This window comes from Eptesicus fuscus, chromosome 2, assembly GCF_027574615.1.
Source record: "Eptesicus fuscus isolate TK198812 chromosome 2, DD_ASM_mEF_20220401, whole genome shotgun sequence".
NCBI lineage: Eukaryota > Metazoa > Chordata > Mammalia > Chiroptera > Vespertilionidae > Eptesicus > Eptesicus fuscus.
The window spans coordinates 30,587,022-30,608,776 of NC_072474.1; the positions used below are offsets into that span (position 1 = coordinate 30,587,022).

The window sequence follows — 21,755 nt, forward strand, 5'->3', positions numbered from 1 at the left end:
TGCCTCCTGCTCTTTCCAGCTCAGTGGCTGCCTCCATTTCTGTTTGGATTTGTTTACCTTCTATAATTGAAACTTTGTAGCCTTGAGTGGAGGCTTAGGCCAGCAACGGCAGGCGGAAAGCTTGGCTTTCTTTGTTACCGGGGAAACCCAAGCCTCCCTCCTGTTCTCTGTGGCTGTAGCCATCTTGGTTGGGTTTATTTGCATATTTGCTCCTGATTGGCTGGTGGGCATGGCTTGTGGGTGTAGCAGACTTAGGGTCAATTTGCATATTACTCTTTTATTGGGTAGGATTGTTGATAGTATCAGAGATGTTTCCCATTTCCACATTAATGTTAATTCTTAAAAAGTTTTAGACTAAGTTTGTATTTGGGTTCTAATATTGTGGATATCTTTATTGCTTTTTCTGAACTCAGGGGAGGACCAATATGTGAGTTTCAAACTTGTGGGATTTTCCTATTATGATATTTGTGGAACCTTTTTTTTATTAATCTTTATTTTTGAGATTATTACAGATGTCCCTCTTTTTCCCCCCATGGCTCCCCTCCTCCCAGTTCCCAAACCACCGAAAGCCCTCGCCACCCTATTGTTTGTGTCCATAGATAATGCATACATGCATGTAAGATCTTTGTCTAATCTCTTCCTGCAGCCCCCACACCCCATTCTCTCTAAGAATCATCAGTCTGTTCCATTTTCATGCCTCTGATTCTATTTCACTTACCAGTTTATTCTGTTCATCACATTTTTTATTCATTTGATTTTTAGGTTCATTTGTTGATAGAAATGTATTTGTTGTCACTTTGTTGTTTATAATTTTTTATCTTTACCTTTTTCTTCTTCTTCCTCTTCTTAAAGAATGCCCTTCAGCATTTCATATAATACTGGTTTGGTGGTGATGAACTCCTTTAGCTTTTTCTTGTCTGTGAAGCTCTTTATCTGACCTTCAATTCTAAATGATAGCTTTGCTGGGTAGAGTACCGTATTTTCCGGCGTATAAGATGACTGGGCGTATAGAAGATTTTCCTGGGTTAAAAAGTCGTCTTATACGCCGGAAAATACAGTAATCTTGGTTGTAGGTTCTTGCTGTTCATCACTTTGAATATATCTTGCCACTCCCTTCTGGCCTGCATAGTTTCTGTTGAGAAATCAGCTGACAATTGTATGGGTACTCCCTTGTAGGTAACTAACTGTTTTTCTCCTTGGCATTTTAATTATGATGTGTCTTGGTGTGGTCCTCTTTGGATTCCTCTTGTTTGGGGTTCTCTGTGCTTCCTGGACTTGTAAGTATTTCTTTCACCAGGTAGGGAAAGTTTTCTGTCATTATTTCTTCAAATAGGTTTTCAATATCTTGCTCTCTCTCTTCTGCTGGCCCCCCCATAATTTGGATGTTGGTATGTCCCAGAGGCTCCTTACATTATCTTTATATTTTTGGATTCTTTTTTCTTTTTGCTCTTCAGGTTGGGTTGGTTTTTTTGTTTGTTTGTTTGTTTTTTGCATCTTCGTCTAGTATACTGTTGAATCCCTGTATATTATTCTTTATTTCAGTCAGTGTAAGCTTAATTTCTGACTTGTCCTTTTCCTTTTTTTTTTTTTTTTTTTTTTTTTTTTTTTTGCATTTCACTAAGATCCTTGAAAGTCTCACTAAGTTCCTCAGAGGTTTCTAGAAGATTCTTGAGTAACCTTATAACTGTGGTTTTGAACTCTATATCCAGTAGTTTGCTTTTTTCCATTTCTTTCATTTGTGACATGTTTCTTTGTCTCCACATTTTGGCTGCTTCTCTGTGTTTGTTTCTATGTATTGGGTAGCTGCTAAGTCTCCTTGAGTTGATAGAGTAGCTTTATGTAGTAGGTGTCCTGTAGGGCCCAGCGGCTCAGCCTCCCCAATCACCTGAGGTGGACACTCTTGGTGTTCCCCTTTGTGGGCTGTGTGCACAGTTTTGTTGTAGTTGAGCCTTAATTGCTGTTGGTGTCACTGGGAGGAATGGACCTCCAGGCCAATTGGCTGTGGGGACCAGCTGCCACTACAGTGGGAGAGCTGCTGTGCAGTAGACACCCTTATGGAACAGGACTTGCTTCAGTGGGGCTTTGGTGCTCACTGAGTCTGCCCCTTGAGTGTGTTGCTTATGGATGTGAAGAGTTGTAATCTGGTATGGTCTGACACTGACCACTGGATATACTGGCTCTTGGATCTCCATGGAGGTGCAAAGTCAGCCACTGCCTGGGGCCATCCAGCAGGAGCTACAGAGAGATCAGCAGATTCCTCCTCTTTGTATCATGTTTGGAAGTGCCCAGATGAGGCCCAGCTATGAAGCAAGGCAGGCTGGTGCTGGTGCCGGATCTTGGGCCTTTTATTGAGAGGTTTGGGGCTCCCTGACCCAGCTGCAGCTTGACAGATTTTTAGCCTGAGAAAGGACAGACCATTCATATGCAAAAACCACTGTGCACAGCTTGGGTGGGGTTGTAAATTGGGTGGAGCGGGGTCTCAGGGAATCACCAGGGTGGAGCAAACAGAAATTGGCTGCCAGTAAGCCCTGCACCATGGAGGTCCCAGCAGGCGAACAATGATCACTGTGAGCACCTCTGTCTGGAAGAAAACCACACCCGAGTTCCTGCCCCAATGCCAGACAGTCCAGTTTCTCCCCGTATGGGTTTGGGTCCCTCAGAGCCTCAGCGGGCACTGGAGCTCAGAGGAAGTGGGAGCTTGTAAATTCAGTTTGTGGTGCCGTCCTATTAAGAGGAGCAGCTGGGTCTCCAGCAGCCTGCATGTCACTCAGCCCCAATCCACACTGGTTTTTACAGTCCTTAGTTCTTACTGCCCGTGGGGACTTTTTTCCCCAGCTCTAGAACCCTGGGCTGAGGGGCTGGTGTGGGGCTTGGACCCCTCGCTCCTCCAGGCAGCCTCGGCAGAGGTGATCTCCTTCCCAGTTAAAAAAGCAGCACACTTGGGTACCGGACCAGCTTGTTCTGCGCCTCTGCACCTCCTACAAGTCTCAGTGTGCTTTCTTCTTTACTTCTCTAATTGTAGTACTTCCATTCAGCCAGCGTTTCGGCGGTTCTGGATGATAGTTGTTCTGTATTTTAGTTGTAATTTTTACATGGTTGTGGGAGGCAGCAAGTACAGGCATTTACCTATATCACCATTTTGGTTCTCCTCTATTTGTAGAATCTTAATCCCACCCCTTAATTTCTCCAAACCTCTCTTTCCTCTTCTGTAAAATGTAGATGATAATCTAGTCAAACTCCAAATATCAGACAGATGCCTCAATATCTAATTTAAAATAATCTAATACTCAAATCCCCAAGACATTACATATCACAGTGTGATGATTAATAATAAACACCATGGGGCATGGTGTTTGTTTTGTTTTGTTTTTATTTTTTGTTTATTGTTTTAGAGAGAGAGAAAGGGAGAAGAGAGAAACATCCATTTGGGAGTGGAACATTGATTGGCTACCTCCTGCACGCCCCCTACTGGGGATCAAGCCCACAACTGGGGCATGTGCCCTGACCTGAAATCCAACCAGCAACCTCTCAGTGCATGGGGCCATGCTAAACCACCTGAGCCTCATAGGACAGCGCTAGAGCATAGTGTTTTTATATTCAGTGCTATTTAGATAAAAGTATAACATAACTGCCCTGGCTGGTGGGGCTTGGTAGTTAGAGCTTTGGCCTGTGCACCAAAGGTTCAAGGATTCAATTCCTGGTCAAGGGCACATACATGGGTTACAGGCTTGATTCCTGGCTCTGGGGTGTGTGTAGGATGCAGCCAATCAATATCTCTCTCACATACTAGTAGATGTTTCTCTCCCTCTCTCTGTTTCTCTCCCTTTCCCCCTCCTTCTCCCTCCCTGCCATTTGTTCTAAAAGAATCAATGGAAAAAAATATCCTCAGGTGAGGATCAACAACAAATAGAAGTACATTTACACAGTAAAATGCTATGCAGTTGTAAAAAAGAAGGATCTCTTACCCTCAGAGATAGCATGGAGTGACCTAGGGAGCATTATGCTAAGAGAAATAAGCCAAGTCAGAGAAAGACATGTATCACATGATCTCACTTAAATATGGAATCTAATGAGCAAAATTAAATGACGAACATAAAAGATCCAGAGACACTGAAGCATGCAACAGACTGGCATACTTCAGAGGGAAGAGATTAGCCAATGAATTTATATGCATACTAGGGTCCCAGTGGACGAACTCGTGCACCTTGAAAGGAACTGTGGACCGCAAGGCTGTGGTAGGCACAGGGACGGGTCGTGGCCCATCCTCCCTGCTCTGTCCCAGCATCTCCTGCCACGTCCCCCGGTACCCTGTATGCCTGCAGCCCCACTTCCGCTGCTGCCGCTCCCATGCACTGATGGTGCCAGCCCCGCTCGCACCCGCTGACAGAGCGGAGTGATTGGGGCCGGTGCCAGCAGTGGGTGCGAGCGGCGGCTGCTGCCCCGATCGCCCCTCAGGAGCAGGGGGAGGTGGAGAAGCCCTCAGGGGCGATCAGGGCCAGCAGCCATTGCTCACACCCACTGATTGTGCCGAGTGATCGGGACTGGCGCCAGGCACTGGCAGTGGGTGCAAGCAGCGGCTCTGGCGCCAGCTGCGGGTGTGAGTGGGGCCAGCACTGGCGGTGGGTGTAAGCAGCGGCTCCGGTGCTAGCAGCGGGTGTAAGCGGGGCCAGTGCTGGTGCAGGCCCAGCGCCAGGTGGGACTGCAGCGCGCGGGAGCAAAGAATTTTCAGTAACCACCGGAGTCTCGCCCCGATGACAGCAACCAGTGCCCCACCTTGGTCTGGTGCCCTCACTCACCTACTCCACCATCCTGCTGTGGCCAAGCCCGCCATGTTCCGCACATGCCCCTTGGTGGTCAGCACACGTCATAGCGACTGGTTGTTCGGTTGTTCCAGTTGTTTCGGTTTATTTGCATATTAGCCTTTTATTATATAGGATTATTATATAGGATATGCATAGCCTATGAACAGACAATAGTGCAGGGAAGACCTGGGGAGGGGGCAACAGCGGGGTGAAGGAGGTTAATGGAGGTGGAGAGGAGACATATGTAGTACTTTCAACAATAAAGATAATTTTTTTAAGTACAGCATAACTGAGATTACTGCCTGGCAGTTAAGGCTTGATTGTTGACTCAAAGCAATTATACTCCCTTCTCACTTAATCAGTTTTTAAAGCAAATGGCTAGCTATTCTTAGTCATAGTTTATTACTTAGTTATTATTGTTCCATTATATATTTTGACTACCTAATGCCAGTTTTACATACTGAAGCATATAAAAGGTATTCTGTTTTCAAGCAGTATTACAGAATAAAAACACTATTCCTTAAAACATTTAGAAATAACTTGGAGTTCATTCTGTCTCAGCTATATATCACTTTAGAGAATACAAAAGAAGATTACAATGCATAATTGGTAGGGTGTATTGGTCTGTCATAATTAGTTTATTAGAAAACTTGTATCACAATTTGTACATTTAAACCACTTAATAACATGTGTATAAATTACAGTTATATGTGTATAAATCTTCTACTATATAAGATTTCTGGTCTACTTATCAAACAGTTCATGTCCTCATACTATCTTTATTAAAAGCTTTTTTCTTTTTACTAGTATTTTTTAAATATATTTTTATTGATTTCAGAGAGGAAGGGAGAGGGAGAGAGAGAGAGAAACATCAATGATGAGAGAGAATCATTGATTGGCTGCCTCCTGCACGCCCCCTACTAGGGATCGAGCCTGCAACCCGGGCATGTGCCCTTGACTGGAATCGAACTTGGGACTCTTCAGTCCACAGGCCTACACTCTATCCACTGAGCCAAACCAGCTAGGGCACTTTTTTTTTTCTTTTTATATGAAGAAACAAAAGTAATTGAAATGGACAACTATGTTTAAATCCTATTATGCTTATGACAGAAATCTCCCATTGCAAAGCAGTTTAAGTTTAAGGCTGACATTCTATATCCTTGATTCATGGCATATGGACAAAAAAGTTGTAAGAGCAGCGTATCAGATGTAATTGAAAATTGCTTTTTGTCACATCTTAATATATAATTTGTGTGTCTGTTTATAAACCTTTTTGTTACAGGTTTTGTGTGTGTGTGTGTGTGTGTGTGTGTGTGTGTGTGTGTGTGTATGTATGTATAACAAAAATGGGCTGCTGTGCTCTTTGGAGGGGTCTTTGTTTATTATCTGTAATCTGTAACACTACTGGATGAAAACTACTAATTTTTATTCTAGTGTTTGCCACCTTGTTATATTTAAAATGGTAAAAGCAGTTAAATTATTTTTTTCTGAATTTATCTTTGAAGTTAGTATTACTGTGTTTGGTGTGTAGCAAAATAGCCTTTTCCCCCCCAACTCTAGTCGTCACATTAGTTTCTAGTACTTTGATGTTCATCCTGAATTAAATACAGAAGTTGATGCATGATATAAGCCTAACCAGTGGACATAAGACAACAGGGGGGTGAGGGCATGAGTGGGGGGTGGGAGGTGATGGGGGGATAAAGACACATATATAATACCCTAATCAATAAATTTAAAACAAAGAAGTTGATGCATGATGATAGTTTTTTAAATAGTACCTTCCTGATTGAAATACAAACAAAACATGAACTCCTGTCTCTAGTTTTTTTGATTCCCTGTACAAATAGTGCTGTAGTTAATAGTCCATCTTATTTGAATAAATGGGGAATTACATTTTTGCACACATGATTGATTCTTTATATAAAAACCAAGGTTAGATATCTTGATAAGAAATTTGTATAGAACTATTTTATGTGAAGTTATAATGGAAGTATTTATTTTCATTTTGAAAATACAGGGACATTCTTAGAATTATATTTCACACTTGAATTTTGTGAAATTTAATAGAAACGGAAAAACTGGGACAATATTTAGGCTATAATTGCATTTAAAAATTTTTAATGCAGTTGACAATATTTAGGGTATAATTGCATTTAAAAGAAATTTTTGGTTACCCTCATGTCATTCAAAAGAAAGCATTCAACTTATTTACTATCAACATGGATAAGTTTGAATATATTATTCTTAGATGGTATGTATTATTTGCTGTTTTATAGTTGGTGTCACAGTGTTTGAGAGGTGAGGAAGAAACAAAAAGCGAAAGCTGATTTTTTTGGTAGACTATATACCAAGTTTGTTTCATTTGTGCTAACCTGATGAGAAAATATATTGCTACAAAAACATTGAAGAAAGTGACGTTTTGATTTTAAGTACATCTGAGTAGCCTGAGCTTTTTGTCCTGCAGTGTAGCTGGGTTGGCTTAGTATCTGTGTTTCATTTATCATTTAGGAGTTTGAAATTCCCTGAGAGCCTCGCTTGTTAAGTCCAATGGCCTGCCTACCAAACAGTAACAAACATAGGAGTCAATCATGTAGGTCATTTACACATCTTTATGGGGATATGTCCACCATTTTCTCTTTAACCTTTTTCAACACTAAACTCATTTCCTTTGGTAGAAGTTAAGAATTCACTATCTTGGTGGTTGACCCTGTAAGCAATCACATGTTCTTTAAAAACATTCATATTTTTTTCTTTTTAAATATGCACAACATTACAGAAAAATTTAGGAAGTAGAAAAGAAAAACACCCATTACCTCACCACCCCAATGCAACAAACACTATCTGTGTATTTTTGTGTGTATGTGTATTTTTTGTTGGGTTTTTCTTTTCTTTTCTTTCTTTCTTTCTTTCTTTCTTTCTTTCTTTCTTTCTTTCTTTCTTTCTTTTTCAGAGGAGGGAGATCAATTTTAAAACTTAGAGGGAAATCCTGACCTCTAGAGAAGTGGGCATATTATAAGATAGTTATATAGTTGAAGGCGTACACTTAGGATAAAATTTTTATTTACAAATCAGAATGATTTTTGTATAGTTAGAAATTATCTATTGAAGATAATATTTACTGTTTAGTTGTTATATCAATAAATTCTCATAAACTTGAAATTTTTAATAGAACTTATTGGGGTTACATTGGTTAATAAAATTATATAGGTTTACGGTGTACAATTCTATAATATATCATCTGTATATTGTATTGTGTTCACCACCCAAATTCATGTCTCTTTCCATCACCATTTATCCCCCCCCTCCATTAACTTGTTCTGCCTCCCCCACTCCCATTTCCTTCTCATAAACTTAAATTTAATGTAATAACTGTATTTGTTCTACAATGCATAGTTACGTTTTAAGAGAGGGTTTGTTTGTTTTTTCCCTTCAGGTTGTTCTCTTTCTGATTTTCATTCCACTCAAAAGAAAATGTTTTATACAGGTCTTACTAGCCGTAACTAAAATTACAAGAATGTCTTTATTTATATTAATTGAGAGAAGTAAATGTTTTCTCTATTTTTATAACAATATTTCAAAATCTCTATTATTGTTATCAACTCAGTCCTTTTGAGTTAAGGATGATTGAATGAATTAAGATGAATTAAAATGGTTCTGAAGTAGTAAAATGCAAAAATAATGTGCAGAGGAGACAAGAAAAGGGGAAAATAAGTCAGAGTTAATAAACCCAAGTAAAAAATTAAGTATCTATGTAAATATAAAGTATACAGCTTGAGAGAGATCCTAAAAGGCTAAATAGTTACATAGGAAAGATATATTTTGAGGCAAGAGGCAGGTAAGTAGAAAAGGAGAAAGAGACACACAAATATATACTCAGTTGAATTCTATATAACTGATTCTTGATCATGCATGAATAATTAGTTTTAGTATTATTGTTTTAGTCAGCAATATTAAAGGTGTATTTAACACTGGTATTCATTTTTTATTCTTACTACTACAGAATTAGCATAGGAAAATATAGGGGTTGTATTTTTATAGCACATATAATATGGTAATCTCTCTCTGGGGGGAAAAGGATTTTTATTTTTAAAAATCTCACAGCTTGCCTGGCCTGCGTGGCTCAGTGGTTAAGTGTCAACCTATGAACTAGGAGGTCATGGTTCGATTACTGGTCAGGACACAGGGGTTGCTGGCTTGATCCCCAATGTGGGATGTGTTGGAGGTAGCCAATCAATGATTCTCTCTCATCATTGATGTTTCTATCTCTCCCTTTCCTTTCCTCTCAGAAATAAATAAAAAATCCTATATAATAAAGAGGTGATATGCACTCCAACACACAAGATGGCCACCCACATGTGGTCAAAGATGGCCGCCACCAGATGGCCAGCAGAGGAGGGCAGTTGTGAGTGATCAGGCCAGCAGGGGAGGGCAGTTGGGTGGGACCAGGCCTGCAGGGGAGGGCAGTTAGGGGTGACCGGGCTGGCAGAGGAGGGCAGTTTGGGGGTGACCAGGCCTGCAGGGGAGGCAGTTGGGAATGACCAGGCCAGCAGGGGAGGGCAGTTGTGGGGGGACCAGTCTGGCAGGGGAGGGCAGTTTGGGGCGACCAGGCTGGTAGAAGAGGGCAGTTAGGGGCAACCAGGCTGGCAAGGGAGGGCAGTTAGGGGTGACCGGGCCAGCAGGGGAGGGCAGTTGTGGGGCAACCAGGCCGTCAGGGGAGGGCAGTTAGGGGTGACCAGGCCGACAGAGGATGGCAGTTAGGGGCAATCGGGCTGGCAGGGGAGGGCAGTTAGGGGTGACTGGTGCAGCAGGGAAGTTGGGGGTGACCAGGCCTGCAGGGGAGGACAGTTGGGGGTGATCAGGCCTGCAGGGGAGCAGTTAGGCATCGATCAGGATCAGGCTGGCTGCGGAGTTGTTAGGGGCAATCAGGCAGGGAGGCAGGCAGGCAAGCAGTTGGGAGCAAGCAGTCCTGGGTTGTGAGAGGGATGTCCCAGATTGGAGAGGGTGCAGGCTGGGCTGAGGGACACACACCCCCGTGCACAAATTTCATGCACCGGGCCTCTAGTTATAAAAGAAATCCCTCAGCTCTCCCTTTCTAAATTGTGTGTGCCAAATCTGTGTCATATACTATAAATTTAACAAGGAGAACTTAATGTGAATGTACATTACCAACTAAGTCTGTTTATTGCCATCTGATGCCAATAAGAGCAGCTAATATTAGTAGTAGCATTGCCTAGTTTTTCTGGTGATTTTTGGTTTTCACTTGTTTTTGTCTTATTTAGATAATTATGTTAATTATTAAATACCCAATACATTTGAATAATAGTTTAAATGTATTGGGTATTTAATCTGTATCATATGTCTTATTTAACTCACTTCTCACAGTAGCTAAGAACTGGTTTTATTATTATCATCCCCCTTTTACTGATGATGAACGAGGGTGTGGTGAAGTCAAGGTGCAAACTTGGGTTAAGGATGAACTTAGAGATCCCCTACTTTTTTACCCTGGGATAGATCTTTCATGGATACTAAGAGAACACATTTTTATGAAGGTTCTAAAATGCAAGAAGATGGTAATTGTAGCTTGAAGATTGCAAAATGGAAGTTAAAAAGCCCATAAAATCTTAGCTTGTGATAACATTGTATGTACTGCAGTTTAATTGTGTAAATTCATTCTAGACAATCAGGCAGCAAGTACTGATACTGAGAGCAGATTTCCTTTGTTTAACAAACACTTATAGGCAGTTACTGTATGCCAGGTACTGGATACACAGAAATGATTATGATAGCTCCTACCTCTCTGTATTGTCTTTGGCCTTATGAGTAAAACAAATATGTAAATTGATTGTTTATCATACAGTGTGGTAGGTGAAATAACAGAAATGCACTGGGTATTTGAGGAGTGCAGGGTGCTATGAATATGGCATTCTGCCAGAATATATTTTTCATGTTATAATAGTTTTTCAAGAAAATTACTATATTACCCAGTGTGTGTGTGTGTGTGGGGGGGGGGGGCGAGGAATGAGTCTTAGAAATTTAACTAGAGCCATATTCAATACTGGGAGTATAGTCAATTTTTTAAAAAGTAAAACAAGATGAGCATGCAATTAAATACAATGTTAACCCAGTTCTTACTTGTTTATGTTATTGATCTCATTTTCTCTTGACCGCACATTTTCTCTTTTCCCTTTCCCACCATTTCCTTACATTCTTAGAAAGGAAAAGTTACCTATATCAGTCATTGTGTCACTTGGTCCTATTTAAAATAGTATGGGGGTTAGATCTGTGCACTAAAGAGGTATCACTTTTCACCTGGGCTGATAATTCTCTGTCTTTCACCCCTCTTAGAAAACACAAAAGCTCATTGAATGCAGGGTATGTCAGGCACGTTTGCATTCATTCCAGAAGAGAGAATGGCATCTCAGTTAGTCAGTATTCCATTGGATAATAATACAAACCCCGGAACTAATGGTGAAATGTTTCCTGCAGCAAATATCCAAAAGTTAAGAAAGACAGACACTGATTGATAATTTATGGAACTAGAATATAAATGAGCAACTAGAATCACCAATAAAACTAAAACATCTCTATATTCTCTAACGTAAAGTAATCCCAAATGTAGAGACCCGTTGTGTTAACTTAATTCTTAGCCTAAAATACAAATGTTTAACCGGCATTGGTTTATTATACATAATACTAAGTGAACAAGATTAGGAGCAAACCCAGTTCTGCTTAACTCCTTATAAGTTTGAGTTTGACAGCCTTTCTGCTAAAAATATGGGGTGGGAGGTCTCAGAAAGTAAGCCCAAAAATAGCTGCTTACTCTGAAATGAGTAGGTATATTCTCTTCAGTATTTCCTTCATCTGTTGTGTATTTCATGTTATTAAAATACTGCTACTTAAAACATACATTTACTCTAAGAACACAAACACTATGGCATTTTGCTTTTTAAAATCTCAGTTCACTGAAAAATACAAGAGATTAAGTGAAATAAATTCTAGATCAGGATACACAATGGAAAGACTTTATCTCATCATTTATGCTCACATTATAAATTTTTTCATGCCACGGCTTTATGGAACTCACCTAAGGTGTGGAAATACCCAGTGTAGAGCCAAGTGCTGCATTGTAAGCTCTGATGCAGCCTTTGATGAAACCTCACTTGTGCCGTTGGAGAGCAGATCTATTACTGAAAATAACTTTGCCAGTAGTGATAACATCTACAAGGGGAATTTCTGTGCGGGTCCCCTTTCTCTCCTTCTTTATCTTGTCCTCTTTCCTCCTCCCCTGCCTCCCTAAATCCAAAAAGAAAGAAAAGTAGGACACTATTCACAGGGATAAAGTGATAGTAAAAACTTCCTGGGCATTCTCACAAAGGCGTGAGCACACCACACGCACGCGCGCACACACACACACACATACACGCGCACACACACATACATCAGTGATCTGTTATAGGTCTGTAGAGATGATACTTTCTGTTCTAATTCTCAACAGGGGAGGAAGGAAAGAAAATGATCATACATAAAATGAACATATAATACAAACTACATATAAAATTATGGAAAACATCTTAAGCATTATTTCTTTGCTATTATATATTAGAACAAAACATGTTTTCTAGATTCTAAGATGCTCATTTTTCCATATCTAGCATTTCTGAAATCCAGAAGCCTCTATGGTCACTGCCTGGCAGCTGTCCTGACATAGTTGTCACTGCCTGCACATATGCACTAAACTTGCGGAATAAGTGTCAGAGGTGCTCACTGAACACAGACTGCTGTGTGTAACACTCTTAATGCATAAAGATTGATATTATGTGTTAACCTTTTGCACTCAGATGTCGAGTGTGACGGTTATTGAATGTATCAATAATTTGAAATATAAAAAAATCCAAATAAATAAGTTTGTATGAAAAGAAACTCCTGTTTTTTATTCTACTGCCACGCTTTGTAAAATCTGGGGTATTTAAAAAATTAAATCCCGAGTAGAATAAAGGAATTGAAAAAAAAGCAAGTGAGTGCAAAGGGTTAAAGCATGGATTTTTACAACTCAGGGTTGGAAAATAATTCAGAAGAATTAGACACTGAAAATAAGGTGTTTTAGGACTGTTTTAACAAATTTATTTAACTTCTTTTTAATGTATGGGTGATATATTAACATCTAAGTCTAGAACAGCTTGTTCAGTTAGTCTGAAATAAAGTTTCTAAGTGATAAAAATGCATTCTCATAATTTAATTGCCAGGTTTTTTTCCTTAATGTTACATTAAATAAGTGTGTTTTATAATTATGGCATCTTACATTCAAAGGAATATAGTAGTTATTCTCTCCTTGTATAAGTGCCTCCATCTCCTATTTTTTAATATTAAAAAGCACTATGATAATTTTTTTCAGAAGTAATAGTTGATATTAAACACCAAATCTCAGTAGTCCATTCATTGTTTTTAAAAATAGACATTGAGCCCCTACCACGAGGCAGGAACTGTTATTGGAGCGGGCCTAAGCCATCAGTTGGACATCATTAGTGCTGCCGCGGAGGCAAGAGAGGCTTCCATCACCACCGCTGTGCTCACCAGCCGTAAGCCCAGCTCAGGACTTCTGGCTGAGCGGCGCTCCTTCTGTGGGAGCACTCTGACCACCAGGGCAGCTCCTGCGTTGAGCATCTGCCCCCTGTTGGTCAGTGTGTGTCATAGTGACCGGTTGTTCCGCCATTCGGTTGATTTGCATATTACCCTCTTATTATATAGGATTTTTTGGAGAAAGAAAGAGAAGCATCGCTTTGTTGTTCTACTTATTTATGCATTCATTTGTTGATTCTTGTATGTGCCTTGACCTGGGATCAAACCCGCAATTTGGCATATGGGGACAGTGCTATAACCAACTGAGCTACCCGGCCAGGACAACAATGTAAAGGAGTATATGATTAAGGATCAAACATCAGTTCTTTTCGAGTTAAAGATAAGTAGAGAATTTGGTGGCAAGCTTAACAGAAGTTGTAGGTCTTGAACTGCATTTTTTTCAATAGACTATTTTTTAGAGCAGTTTTAGATTCACAGCAAAATTGAGCAGAAAGTGCTAAGACTGCCATATGCACATATCCCTGATGCCCCAGCCTCCCCCATTATCAACATTCCCCACTAGAGTGGTACGTTTGTTACAATTTTTGAACCTACACTGATGCATCATTATCAACTAAAGTCCATAGTTTACATTAGGGCTCACACTTGGTGTTGTACCTTCTATAGGTTTTAACAAATGTGTAATGACATGTATCTACCCTTATAGTATCATACAGAGTAGCTCCACTGCTCTAAAAATTCTCTGTGTTCCACCTCTTCATCCTTCTCTACCCTGATCTATTTAGTTGCCTCCATAGCTTTGCCTTCTCCAAAATGTTGTGTGGTTGGACTCATGTAGTATGTAGCCTTTTCAGACTGACTTTTTTCACTTAGTAATTCGATCCTATATAATAAAAGCATAGTATGCAAATTGTCCCCTGGACCGGGAGTTGTCTGGGAGTTCAACCAGGGGGTGGGCCCGGCCCAGGGAAGGGAGGGAGGCACAGGCTGGTGGCCAGCACCCACTAGGGACTCTGCCAGTGCATGAATTTTGTGCATTGGGTCTCTAGTGCATTTACTGTTTTATTACCTGCATATACTACAGTTTATTTACCTATTCACCACTAAAGGACATCTTGGTTGCCTCCAAGTTTTGGCAATTATGAATAAAGCTGCTTATATGTTCAGGTTTTTGTGTAGATATGAGTTTCCAACTTTTTTGGATAATTGCCAAGGAATATGAATGATAGAACGTATGGACAGAGTATGTTTAGTTTTATAAGAAACCACCAAACTGTGTTCCAAACTGGCTGTACCATTTTGCATTTCCACCAACAATGAATGAGAGTTCCTGTTGCTCCCCATTTTTCATTGTTTTAAATTTTGGCCATTCTAATAGTTGTGTAGTCGTCTCACATTTTAATTTCAATTTTCCTAATTACATGTAATATTGAGCATCTTTTCATATGCTTATTTGTCATCTGTATATCCTCTTTGGTGAGGTTTGTTCAGGTCTTTGGCCCATTTTTTTAATCAGGTTGTTTTCTTATTGTTGATTTTTAAGAGTTCTCTGTATATTTTGGTTAACAGTCCTTTATTAGATATATCTTTTGCAAATATTTCCTCTCAGTCTGTGGCTTGTCTTCTCTTTATTAAGCTGCATCTTGAAGGATGATGAAATAGGCAAGAGAGGGAAGCCCTTGTACAGAATGGTAGTAACAGCCTAAATTTATTGTTTCTCAGTTTGTACTTTTCTTGTGGGCATTTTGAGGGTCTTTTACTTATTTCAGTTTTTAGCACCTGATGCCCAGCACATAGCAGGTGCACAGCAAATACTCACTGGATAGAAGCCCCTCTTTTGCTAACCTTTTTCACGTGGCTTCCAAACCCTATACCATTCTTCACTGTTACTGCCATTTCCATTCTAGCTGCCAGGAGTGTCTGAGAGCCACCAAACTGGGACACTACCAGACACAAAGTTAATATGGCCTTGAAGAAGAAGTACTTCTCAGTTTTCTCTGAGCTCAAGGCTTATGGATGTAGGTGATCAGTAAATATTAAATGCACAATTTGAGCCTCTTGGCTTTTTTCTTCTGTGCCAGTGAGAGTTCTAGGAGGAACTAAAGGTAAGCAAAAATTAGTTATGTGGATTTTCAGCTTTCTGCTAGGATGCATTCCAAAGCAATTACTAACGAATTTGGAATAATTGTCTCTATCATTTCCACCTATTAACAGAGATAGTCAAGAATTGGTGTATCGGCCTGGCCGGTGTGGCTCAGTGGTTGAGCATTGACCCATTAACAAAGAGGTCACTAGTTCGATTTCCACTCAGGGCACATGCCCGGGGTGCAGGCTCAATCCCCAGTAGGAGATGTGCAGGAGGCAGCCTATTGATGATGTTTCTCTCTCATCAATATTTCTATATTTCTATCCCTCTTCCTTCCTCCCTCTAAAAAAAATCAATAAAAACATTAAAAAAAAAAGAATTGGTGTAATAAATAAAAATTACTCCTTTGTAAACCATTTTTAAATCACCTTAATATTATAAGGTTCTTGGTACTTTGAAAATGGGGTGAGTTTTCTGTTATATATGCAATTCATATTAAGGGGAGAATACAAACCATGATTCTATTCATGAAATATACTTTTAAAAGTATTCACTCATTTTTTAAGTGTGTGTGTGTGTGTGTGTGTGTGTGTGTGTGTGTGTGTGTGTGAAAGAGAGTGAGAGAGAAACTAACTTATTTAGGAATGATTATCAATTTTATTTTCTGTCTACTTATTGCTTTGGATAAACATACTGGAAGACTGCCAAAAATTTAGGTGGCTGAATACTAATTTTGCTGAAATTAGATGGAACAACCATCTCCTGCCAATTTTCTTTCTAAATTATGCAGAAATTTGACTCTTGTAAGACATAAATCTGGTAAAAAAAAAAAAAAAATAGAGTCCTAATTTTCTAGTTAGTCAGTAAGACCTTCAACAGACTATTCATGTTTCAGCTTTAATTTTTATGTAGAAAAAGAAATCAAAGGAAAATGAAATTAGTAAAAAATTATGAGTCCTATTTCTCACGTGGCCCAAGTATTGATTTGCAGTGTTAAATAACTAACATTCATAACTTGTCTGACACAAAGAAGGAGTGAGCCACGGAAAACAATTAGTGCATCTTTCAAATGTAGGATAGTTATTGAATAATTACTCAAATAATGGTCAGTAATGGAATACAAAGGGTTATCTTTTAGCTAATCCTCAAGTAATGGAATTGGTATATCTCTGATTTTTTTTCTTAGCCTTCCAGGGTTTAGAAGAATGAGACAAAAGTGATTATGGGAACTAGAGGGAGCCACTGGAGGCCAGCAAGGAAAAGGAGACCTTATCTTAAGCAATTAATCAAGAAACTCATATTGTAGGACAATTATTCAGAGCTAATTCTAAAATAGCTTTAGAGCCCCAGGTCTTGATATATTTTTTTCCAGAATTTTGTCAAGGTCATTTAGAGCACTGGGACAGTCTTGCAATAGAATAAAGGTTTGGTTAAGAGTACATATTACTCTGTATCTAGGAGTATGTGCAATATGAAAATATAGCATCAAACAACTTAAATGTACTTGTAATTTTTTTTACTTTATTTTTATTTCTATTGTAGTGACAATGCAAAATAGAATATGATATTATCCCAACAATTAACAGCCTTGCTCAATCTACTTTCCTAAGTACAGTGGCCTTTGTCTGGCTTGTTTGCTTCAATGTGTAAAAGTTGGATAATAATGCTGATCATGTATGTGTAGTGATTTTTTAATTTTTATTATAATAAAAATTTTATATCATATTTATAATAATTGAATACCTATCGGGTATGATTGTCTTAAAATCTGGACAGTCGTTTTAAGCTTCATATTACTTAAAAAATCTTTTAATTGATTCGAGAGAGGAAGGGAGAGGAAGAGAGAGAGAAAAAACCATCAATGATGAGAGAGATTCATCCATCAGCTGCCTCCTGCACTCCCCCTACTGGGGATCGAGCCCATAACCTGGGCATGTGCCCTGATTGGGAATGGGACCAAAATGTCCTTTGTTTATGGGTCAACACTCAACCACTGAGCCACACCAACTGGGCTACTGTTATTTTTTTCTTCTCCTCCTTAGTGAAATAAACAACTTCTTTGATCTAATAGTTTATCTTCTTTATGTGCACAGTGAGCATTTTGAGACCTTTCCTTAGCTTTCTTACCTACCTTCCTCAATCTTTCCCTTTCTTCTAACAAGCTTCCCTGCTTAAAACTCACTAGTGGTTTCCCATTGAGTGAGTGCTCAGACACACACTAGATCTTTGGGCACAGCATTGAAGATAAGGCCGGCTCCCACACATCAATGGGAAATTGCCGCCCACCACCTTCTCTTAACCCGCTTTTCCTCCATTCACCAACTGTACAAGGCTGTTCCCCGAGCAGGACCTTGGTCTTGTTCTCTTTTCCCTGAAATGCTTATTCAAAAGATCATCCTCTGGCTACAGTTTTCTCATGAATCTGTTCTCAGCTGAAACATCACTTCCTCAGTGACTGTTCTATCTAAAGTAGCCCTTTCCCTTCCCAAATGTGTCATCCTGTTTTATGGTCTTCCTAGCACTTCATCACTATGAATTATCTTTTGTATTATTTATTGCCTATGTGCCCTCCCAGCATTTAAAGTCCATGAAAAAAGAAACCTTGTCTATTGTTTACTTAAATCTGTGTTGCCTGTTGTACATAGATAGTAGTAAATATTTGTTGGGTGAATGTGAGTGTGTGTGTGTGAGAGAGAGAGGAAGAGAGAGAGAGAGAGAGAGAGAGAGAGACTGTCTTTATTTGTCTTTATTTTGTGTACATTTTTTTATCCTTACTCTCCTCCAGCTTCTGGCTCCACCACTAGACTTAAGCTGTTCACTCAGATCACCACTTTACACAGCTGCTGGAGTAATCTTTTTTAAAAGCATATCAAACTCTTTTAAAACATTCAGTGACTTCCCATTAACCTTTAAATAATATCTTAACTCCTGACCATGACCCATGAAGCCCTGTCTACCTATCCAGTTTATCTTGTTTTATCTTCCCCTCACTTACTAAGCTCTTGCCACACTGGAATCCTTTCAGTGCCCTAAATATGCAAACTTATTATATTATGTGGCTATTTCACATGCTGTTCCATGAGTGGATAATACTGTTCTCCTAGTTTGTCTCTGACCAGCTATCCTAATTATTCAGATCTCTGCATAATTAATCAGTGTTCAGATAGTTTCTTCACTCGAAGAAGGTGTCACTCCTACCTTCCTACTTCTTTTCTTTTAATTGATTTTTAATTTTTTTAATTACAGTTGACATACAATATTATATGTTTCAGGTGTATTGCCCAGTGATTGGACATTATATAACTTACTAAATGATCATCCTCATAAACCTAGTACCCACCTTACACCATACATAGTTATTATGATATTAATGACTATATTTCCTATGCTGTACTTTGCATCCCTGTGACTATTCTGTAACTACCAGAAGGCTGGCTGAGTGGAAGTTCCACAAGTAAAGAGGTAAAGAAAGCACAGTGAGATTGATAAGAGGTGCGGAGGTGCAGAAATTGCTGGCACCTGGATGTGCTGCTCTTTTAATTGGGAGGGAGATACAAGCTCCCACTTGCTCTCAACTCCAGTTCCGGGCGAGACTCTGGGGGACCCAGACACATACAGGGAGAAACTGGACTGTCTGGCATCGGGACAGGAACGTGAGGGCGCCTCTCTCAGAGGTGCTCGCAGCGATTATTGTTCCTGCATAGGAGCGCGGGGCGCGGAGACCGGGAGACCCGGAGACCTGGGAACCTCTCAGGTGCAGGGCTGTCTGGCAGCCATTGCTGTTTGTTCCACCCTGGTGATTCCCTGAGACCCTGCCCCTCCCAATTTACAACCCCACCCAAGCTGTGTGCATCAGCTTTTGCATATGAATGGCCTGTCTTTTCTCCTCCTAAAACCTGTCAAACTGTAGCTGGGTCAGAGAGCCCAGAACTTCCAAAAGAAGGTCCAAGGCCCAGCAGCAGCAGCAGCCTGCCTTGCTTCACAGTGGGCCTCGTCTGGGCACTTCCAAACCCCATACAAAGAGGAGGAATCTGCAGATGTCTCTGTAGCTCCTGCTGGGTGGCCCCAGATAGTGGCTGACCTTGCACCTCCTTGGAGATCCAAGAGCCAGTGTACCCAGTGGTCAGAGTGAGACCATACCAGATTACAACTCTTCACATCCATAAGAGACACACTCAAGGGGCAGACTCAGTAAGCACCAAAGCCCCACTGAAGCAAGTCCTGCCCCATAAGGGTGTCTCCTGTGCAACAGATCTTCCAGTGTAGACACAGCGGGTCATCACAGCCAATTGGCCTGGAGGTCAATTCCTCCCAGTGATACCAACAGCAATCAAGGGTTAACTACAACAAGACTGTGTAAACAGCCCACAAAGGGGTGCACCAAGAGCGTCCACCTCAGGTGACTGGGAAGGCTGAGCCACTAGGCCCTATAAGTCACCTACCACACAAGGCCACTCTATCAACTCATGGAGACTTAGCAGCTACCCAGTACATAGAAACAAACACAGGGAAGCAGCCAAAATGCGGAGACAAAGAAACAAGTCACAAATGAAAGAAATGGATGAAAGCAAAATACTAGATATAGAGTTCAAAACCATAGTTATAAGGTTACTCAAGAATCTTCTAGAAACCTCCGAGAAATTTAGTGAGACCTTCAAGGATATGAAAAAGGACCAATCAGAAATTAAGCATACACTGACTGAAATAAAGAATAATATACAGAGATCCAACAGCAGACGAGAGGATCCCAGGAATGAAGTCAAAGATTTGAAATATGAAGAAGCAAAAAACACCCAACTGGAAAAGCAAAAAGAAAAAAGAATCCAAAAATATGAAGATAGTGTAAGGAGCCTCTGGAACAACTTCAAGCATACTAACATCCAAATTATGGGGGTGCCAGCAGAAGAGAGAGAGCAAGATATTGAAAACCTATTTGAAGAAATAATGACAGAAAACTTCCCCTACATGGTGAAAGAAATAGACTTTCAAGTCCAGGAAGCACAGAGAACTCCAAACAAGAGGAATCCAAAGAGGACCACACCAAGACACATCATAATTAAAATGCCAAGAGCAAAAGACAGAGAGAATCTTAAAAGCAGCAAGAGGAAAACAGTTAGTTACCTACAAGGGAGTACCCATACGACTGTCAGCTGATTTCTCAACAGAAACTATGCAGGCCAGGAGGGTGTGGCAAGAAATATACAAAGTGATGAATAGCAAGAACCTACAACCAAGATTACTCTACCCAGCAAAGCTATCACTCAGAATTGGAAAGTCAGATAAAGAGCTTCACAGACAAGAAAAAGCTAAAGGAGTTCATTACCACCAAACCAGTATTATATGAAATGCTGAAGGGTATTCTTTAAGAAGAGGAAGAAGAAGAAAAAGGTAAAGATAAAAAATTATGAACAACAAAGTGACAACAAATACATATCTATCAACAAGTGAATCTAAAAAATGAATTAAAAATCTGATGAACAGAACAGACTGGTGAATGTAATAGAATCAGGGGCATGGAAAGGGAGCAGACTGACACCTATGGACAAGGTCAGTGGGGAAGGAGGGAAGGCCTGGAGGGGTTGGAACTGGGTAGAGGGGAGCTATGGGGGGGAAAAAGAAGAACATCTGTAATAGTCAGAACAATAAAGATTTTTTTAAAAGAGGGGAAAAAAAAGCTTTTGCTTAACAAATAGTAAGGATCTCCTCCAGGTTAGCTACTGTTTTAGACACTGGAAATACAGTCTAGATGATATAGTCCTGGACCTCAGAAAGCTTACATTTTAGTAGGTGAGGCAAAAAAAAAAAAAAAAAGCTAATCAAATCTATAATAATAAAAGCATAATATGCTAATTAGACCGGAAAACATTCCAGACGAAGCTGGGACTGCGAGGGAAGCCCGGGTCCCAGGTGCCTGCCAGCGGCTTGAGGGAGGGAAGCCTGGGTCCCAGGTACCAGAGTGAAGCCGGTGCCGGCAACCGGGAGAAGGAAGTCCTACTCTTGTACGAATTTCGAGCATTGGGCCTCTAGTAAATAATATAATGATAGGTAGGAATGAGTGCAATGTCGATAACACAGGGCGTGAAAGTGATAGGGAGGCAAGTAGATAGCATGCTGTTGATCACAGAGGACATCTCTGAGGAAGTGGCATGGAAGATCTAAAGAAAATGAGAGAATAAGCCATGAAAAGAGGTGGAGGGAGGGAGAGTATTTCAGATCATTGAAGAGTACTGGGAATCAGCTTGGCAAGTTCGAGGAAAATTAAAACGTCCAGTGTGGTGTGAGAAGAGGAG

At 40.2% G+C, this 21,755-nt stretch overlaps 1 protein-coding gene across 1 annotated transcript in view; it reads left to right on the forward strand.

The window, feature by feature from the left end:
* Nucleotides 1-21,755, forward strand: part of TAF3 (TATA-box binding protein associated factor 3) — a 199,710-nt gene that overhangs the window by 116,696 nt on the left and 61,259 nt on the right. The window lies entirely within an intron of this gene.